This window comes from Dermacentor albipictus, chromosome 8 (assembly GCF_038994185.2).
Source record: "Dermacentor albipictus isolate Rhodes 1998 colony chromosome 8, USDA_Dalb.pri_finalv2, whole genome shotgun sequence".
Taxonomy (NCBI): domain Eukaryota; kingdom Metazoa; phylum Arthropoda; class Arachnida; order Ixodida; family Ixodidae; genus Dermacentor; species Dermacentor albipictus.
Window position 1 is genome coordinate 99,338,775 of NC_091828.1, and position 6,492 is coordinate 99,345,266.

At 48.8% G+C, this 6,492-nt stretch overlaps 1 non-coding gene across 1 annotated transcript; it reads left to right on the forward strand.

Moving 5' to 3' along the window:
- The first annotated feature begins 2,174 nt into the window (after positions 1 to 2,174).
- Positions 2,175 to 2,278, forward strand: LOC139049331 (U6 spliceosomal RNA). The gene has a single exon (XR_011508192.1). It is a non-coding gene; the product is annotated as a U6 spliceosomal RNA (small nuclear RNA).
- The last annotated feature ends 4,214 nt before the right edge of the window (positions 2,279 to 6,492 follow it).

The window sequence follows — 6,492 nt, forward strand, 5'->3', positions numbered from 1 at the left end:
GAGCATTATTTGCGACGTCTCGTATAAGTTCACTATCTATGTACGCACCGGATGCGAGTTGATACAGACACCTGATTTTAATGTCTCATCACTAACTTTCATCTGCCGCATCGGCGGCCTCCGGACAAGGCGATATGTCCAGCTGCAAATAATGACGCAGGGTGAAAGCAAGCCTATACAAGTTGTAATAAAGTTTGTTCTTTTTTTCACAATTGCTAGTCTGAGCTTTTGAATGTTCCGGTAGACTGCTGATTGGTTGCTTGCCATCGGCGTCTGTTGAAGAATCGTTGAGTCTGCTTCTTAAATGTAAAATGCCGACATTGCTGCGAGGCAATCGCATCAAAAACACGCAGATTTGCATATGCACTTATTAAACACGTGCGTTTCCTTCGCACAAATAGTGGTTCACATCATCTTGTGCAGGTTTGTACCGACGTAGGTATGCAGGATTGCCAGCATTATTGGAAACTTGGATTGGACATTACTTGAAGACAATTGACTCTTGTTGAGACTGCCGGATACGCGAGGAATTAGCATGCTCATCTGGATAAACAAAAACTAAATCTTCAACAGCAGACGAAACTTGAGATCAAAGGCTGGGGGAACGGCCATTGCCGTTGCAAAGTGGCATGCATGTCGGTAGGCAAAATATTGGACGACATAACGGAAACTAGTTTTAATGACGAAACTATTGACGATGCGACAGCGATACTTCGGACAAGTGTCGATATTTGCTTGCCACAAATTTCACACGGTTTCTTTTATACCTTGTTTATAAATATGTTCAATAAAACCATCTACAGGCTCAACAGTTCTGTCAATTCGGCTCCTATATCTGCTGTACGCTCGTATCAGCTGATGTGCCTTGATGCTGACCAATGCTACCACAACAAAAGCCTTCACTGAGTTCAACATTTGTGGCTGTTTGTTAGTCTCCATCTCAGTCACGCCCCTCATACAGAACAGCGTAGCCAGCATAAATATCGGTAAATAGAAGAGAGTGTTCGACTGTCAATGTTGAATGCTTGCTGACTGTATTGTTACTGTCTGCACAGCAAGGCTGACTCCTGAACTTTGGTCGGCACTGTCGAAAATAGGAAATAGGATAAAAAAAGATGATGCTAAAAGAAGGCTGTGCTCGTTAATATAGGAACTCGCGTCACATTAAGGGTAACACCATCCAGTGAACCACACGGCCAGCCGGGTCCCCCAGGTCGAATGGAAGAATGTACAGCTGTGACTGGGAGATGACGTCCAGCTTTCCGGCGCACCGAAAGCGTTACCGTCGACTGGGAGACTTCAATCGGGTTCGCAATGACCATCGGGCTTTCTTTTGGAGTTAACACTCGTGATGGCGATGCAAACGTGTTTATTAACAGAGAAAGGGAGTAGGGGAGGCAGTCCGGGCCCCTTATATGAAGTCTTCGGCGAAAGTTGGTGCCCATGGGATCATTGCCAGGCGGACCTCAAAGGCGCCGTCGCGAAGGGCGCCTTCACACTGCTCCGGGATGCAATAGGCAAGAAGGTAGCGTAGCGTATGTGGAGTCGGTACTTGTAGTGTTTGCAGAATGCACCGTAACGGTGAATTCTACCGTTGTGCTCTGGATACATGTTGCGCGGCGCGGGGACGTACCCGAAGGTTACCATGGAAGTTAGTGTGGCGGTGAAGACAAAGTTCAAAAGTGTAGGATCTGGTCCACTAATGTTTGTAAAAGGTTTATACTGGTCGGATGAAGTTTCATAACATTTAGAATGACACACCGGCGTGCTTGGACATGAGCAAGTGGCATAATGCTTACGCACAGTTTAGACAACTCCCAGAGTAGTTTCTGCGTGGAATTCTGGCACCGCGCTTTGAATTTACGCGGCATGTGTGTTAACTCGAGTGATGCCCACGAGAGGGCGGAACAAACAGAGCCACCGAAATCGGAAGCCGGCGTAGTTCCCTCGTTGTACAGGTAAATAATATGGTATGCGAATCCTATTCATTGAAATGAACTGTCGTCAGTATAGCAGTTGGTTGCTAAGAATCCCAATACCTGTAAAACATGGCACTTTCTATGATTTATTTCCCATCAGGGCCTCAAATATTACGATATTAAAGAACTCTCGCTGCCGCTTTGGTACCACCGAAATCATAGCGATATATATAGTTGAACGAAAGATTAGCAAGTGCGCTTCCAAAGTGCATATACTAAAAATTGGAACGATACAAAGAAGATTTGCATGACCCCTGCGCAAAGATGACAAGCAAAACTGTGAAGCGGTCCACATTTTTGTTATTGCGATAGCAATTACATTGACACTCCAGGCATATATCTCCCGTCGCCGTCGCCGTTAGGTTCCGTACGAATGAAAGCATGTGAGGGTAGGGCGGCGAACGCGGTTCAATCTCGCATGCGCACAGCGAGGAACGAGGCCCGGTTGCGTGCCTTCTCCCGTGGCATGCGAGGCAGGGGGGTGAGGCGGGGTGGAAGGGCGTTATTCTACGGCGGTTGTTACCGTGCCTCGACGTTCTCCACGCCCGCCGCTCCGCACAGAGTGGAGACAACCGCGGCGTCTACCACGGCGTTGTCACGGAAATCGCAGACGCCGTAGTGGACGCCTTTGGCGGGCGCCATAGGGACGCGTTGCTGGTGCTCGTATGTCTGGAAGGCAGTCTGCAACGTGGCTAAAGAGCGAGCCCGTGTGGGACTCCATCTTCAAACGGATCCACGATGTTTTCAGAGTGCGCGTCGTTCCGGTAGCTTCGCATGCGCTGTGCTTAAGACGTTTCATACGCAATGGAGCGACAGATGCGCGGAGGTCAATGGCCTCTCGACTGCTGCCCCGATTCCATGCTCCAGCGTTTCCACGGACAGTTTCCGCTGTCATCGAGCGACGTGTGTTCATGTTTACATGTGCGCGCGTGGCGCCGTGCTGGTCAATTCAGTTAGAACACGCTGACTGGCTAGTTATTTTGAATCCGTGATAGAAAGTGTCAGCGCGACTGAACAAGGACGTAGAAAACAGCAGACAACGCTGTCTTCGTGTGTCACTTTCTTTCTACATCCTCGTTGAGTCACGCTTACATAATCTATCATTGTTAATTTAGTTAGTAAGCGAATGTTTACAAGTTGATACGGCTGATAAAACTATTACCTACACTTCGTACCGCAATGTACTAATTTTCCTATCGCAATCCGTGCTTCGTCTTTCCGGCAGAACTCTGAATTCTCTGACAGAATCACACGATATTTATTCATATTGAGCCTTAGGCGAGTGTGAGTGTATTTGACGAGTTATCACCCAGCTCGACTTGCACTTGCCGCAGATTACCCAAAAGTAGTGAGCGCGATGGCCGAAATTGGTAGCAGCAGCGCGGAGGTCGCTTTTGGGTCGGAAGTGGGATCACGTGACATCGCTTCGCAACGCGGACGTCGCGTGTGGCCAATTTATCCCGTGATTTAGAACGTTTATTTTGACTCTTGTCGTTACATTGCCTCTTGTCGTTTAGTGGTAATTACCGCCCTACTGGCGCCGAAAACCGTTGCTCCGAGCCTCCTAAACGATTTGTAAGTCCGTCGCGGAACTTACGAAGCCAATCGGGCGGGTTTTGTTCTTTTGTGGTCGGATTGCTCGTTTAAAGTCGAAGGATGAGATTTGGTCTGCGAAATAGCAGAGCGGTTAGATATTCTTTTCAAGATATTCTTTTTCAAAGGTCTCGAGATCACTTTTCAGAATTTTGTTCTAAGTACGTTAACTTGTTGTTAAAGGATGGCAGCGTTCTAGGCGCGGCCGGGTTACAGTTCGTGATAACGTTTGTTATGAATAAAATAGCATTTGACTCGTTTTTCAAAACGTCTTTTATTCTTTCATCATCAGCACAAATAAAAACGGCCTTTTCAACTACATGACACAAACGTAAGATAAGGGGGCTTCCGTGAACGAAGAGGCCGACTGAACTTGAAACATGCTTTATTGCATGGCAGAAACTTAGCGTGGCCTAATGACACACAGGGAATATAAAAGGACAAAAAGAACACCACAGCTTTGCTATCGAGAAACAATGGTTTTGCGGCCAGCGATTATATACGCATAGTGGGCAAGGGTGATGGGATCGCGATATGCGCCGCGCGAAAGAAAGGGAAACTCTATCACACAAGTACACGTGTACAGATATGCGACAGAAATTACGTCAATACTTTACCCTACAAAAGCACATGACGTCCTCCGACCTCCTTTTCACTGACTCGGGGTTTTCAATTGTTTTTTGTTTTTTCTCATCTTCAGCCCTTGGGTCACTTGCTACGCTAGGCTGTGGGATACGTGAAACATCCTGTGCGGGCTGCGAATGGTGTATGGTCACTTGGGTACAGAATTTGCGTAACCAAATACACAAGTACCATCAGTTACATCTTGTTCACCCATTTCAAAGATCAGTCATGCCTAACTTACGGTACAGCTAGATGGTGGGGGTGTTTGCGGTCTAATTTTTGCAATCGGGCTCACTCTTCATTCGAGGCGGGCTCACTTGTTTTGGAGATAGTGTAGGAGCACGAAGGCAGAAAAAGTGGCTCCTCGCTCTCTTGAGGTGGTGTCCGATGCTTCCCTGCCCTGCTCGAGCCCGGTGGTGGTGGTGGTAAACTTTATTTCTTCTACTTACAGGAGAGGTGTAAGCTGAACCCTAAGGGCCCAACCCTTACAAAGTCTAGGGGGGGGGGGGGGTAGGGTCTCTAGTCCAGGACCCCTGTGGTTTCTGCAGCGGCCCGAGCCCGCGCCGCACATTACAGAGGGTTGTGGTGCCCTCTCGATTGCTTCAATCACCGGCGCTTGTACTCGCCATGAATACGAACACAAACCGCGGTAGTCGAAGGTGTCGGATATCTCCCTGCCTTGTTGCCCGAATACGTCCACGCCATTCTTGAACCGCATGTGTCGAACGCATGGAGGGGGAGGTCGTACCCGAGCACGCATGAAATTTTTTTACAACATAATGCACAGTTGTAACCCTTGCAGAACTCCCGACGAACGCCGGTTTGAGCCGGATAAGTTATACCTACTGCGGCATGCTGAGCTCTCTCAGACACCACCGTTCCTGCTCGGATGGAAAAATGTATGCTGCTCAGATATGCGCCTCTCTGAACACCGCGCTCGAGGCTCAATTTACCTCCGATTGCGTCATGCACGGGACGACAGCGCCACCATTATCGCATGCGACACGTGGGCAGGGCCGATTAATGGCTTCACTCCTCTCTAGAAAGAGGGACATGGGTATAGTATGGTTGCGAAGCTAGACGCGAATATGCCACAGTTACCGTGTTTTCCACGCATGGGTTTCGGCAGGTTCGACCCCCGTTGAAGACGTTTCACGTCGAAACGCAATTACAGCAAGCTATATATCCTCCGTGTTGTTGTGCCCTGGGGCGCATGCGATCGAGAAACGACTACGCGGCACGGTCATCTGCTGCGTGTGCAGGCTGACAAAGGCGTGCACAGACCTGTATTTTTACAGCCAGTAACATGTAATCCTCTGTAGATATCTATCGATCAACGATATTGGTCCATGGTAAGCTAAATGCGGAAGATACTTGCAGCACCAGGTTACGCAGAACATAAAGCCGCATTTGAAGGACGCGCATGACCCATGATAACGATCCGATTAGATCCCAACGGCGCTTCGTCGATGTGTGTGCACGTTGTCCGCGAGAAAGTAAGAACATAAAAAACATGCTAATAGATTCTGATCGCCTACTACAGCATCTTTTCACATGTCCACGTTCTTGCGCTCAAAAGTTGACAAGAAGTATAGCACTAGTGTGTGGGTAGCATTTATGCCAAACCCACGTAAGAACTGCAACAAGTTACACGTAATTTGTAAACTTCTGTACCCCGCGAGTCTGAAGATGCTCTAACACATATAGTCTGTGAAACGAACATTCGAGTATCTTTCAGAGTTACAGATTCGCAAACATTGTGTTCCAGCTCTTTCTCTTCTCAACCGACTGGTATTTGTGGCAACCTTTACAGATAATCTGTCTATGGCTAGGATCTGCCGGATCGTGTCTTCGCGTAGACCAACAATATTTTTCCTACGAGGCCAATCTCGAACATAGTGCAATACCTGAGCGACCCACGGCAGAGGTGAAGCACGCCTTAAGCGCTCTCCATACGTGGCACGATCCCGAAGGTAGTCAAATGCCGGGCCGACGCGCTGAGGAGGTCGCCACATTCTGTCCCTGAACAGACGGCGGGCCGCTACTCTAGCGCCATCTCATAGCGGTGTTCACCACAGAGCCCGTCTTGCATGGCACTACGCTTTCCTTCTCGCGCTCACTTCGCCGTTGCCGCCTTTCATCCCCCGCTGCACTCTGCGTTCCCTCCTTCATTCTTCGCTGTGCTCGTTCGCTCCATCACGCCGAGGACGCCAACACTAAGCGCAGGAACGGCCGTGGAAGAGCGGCGCGCTAAAAACTGTATTCGCATAGATTCCCCAGCTGTCTAATTAGAACA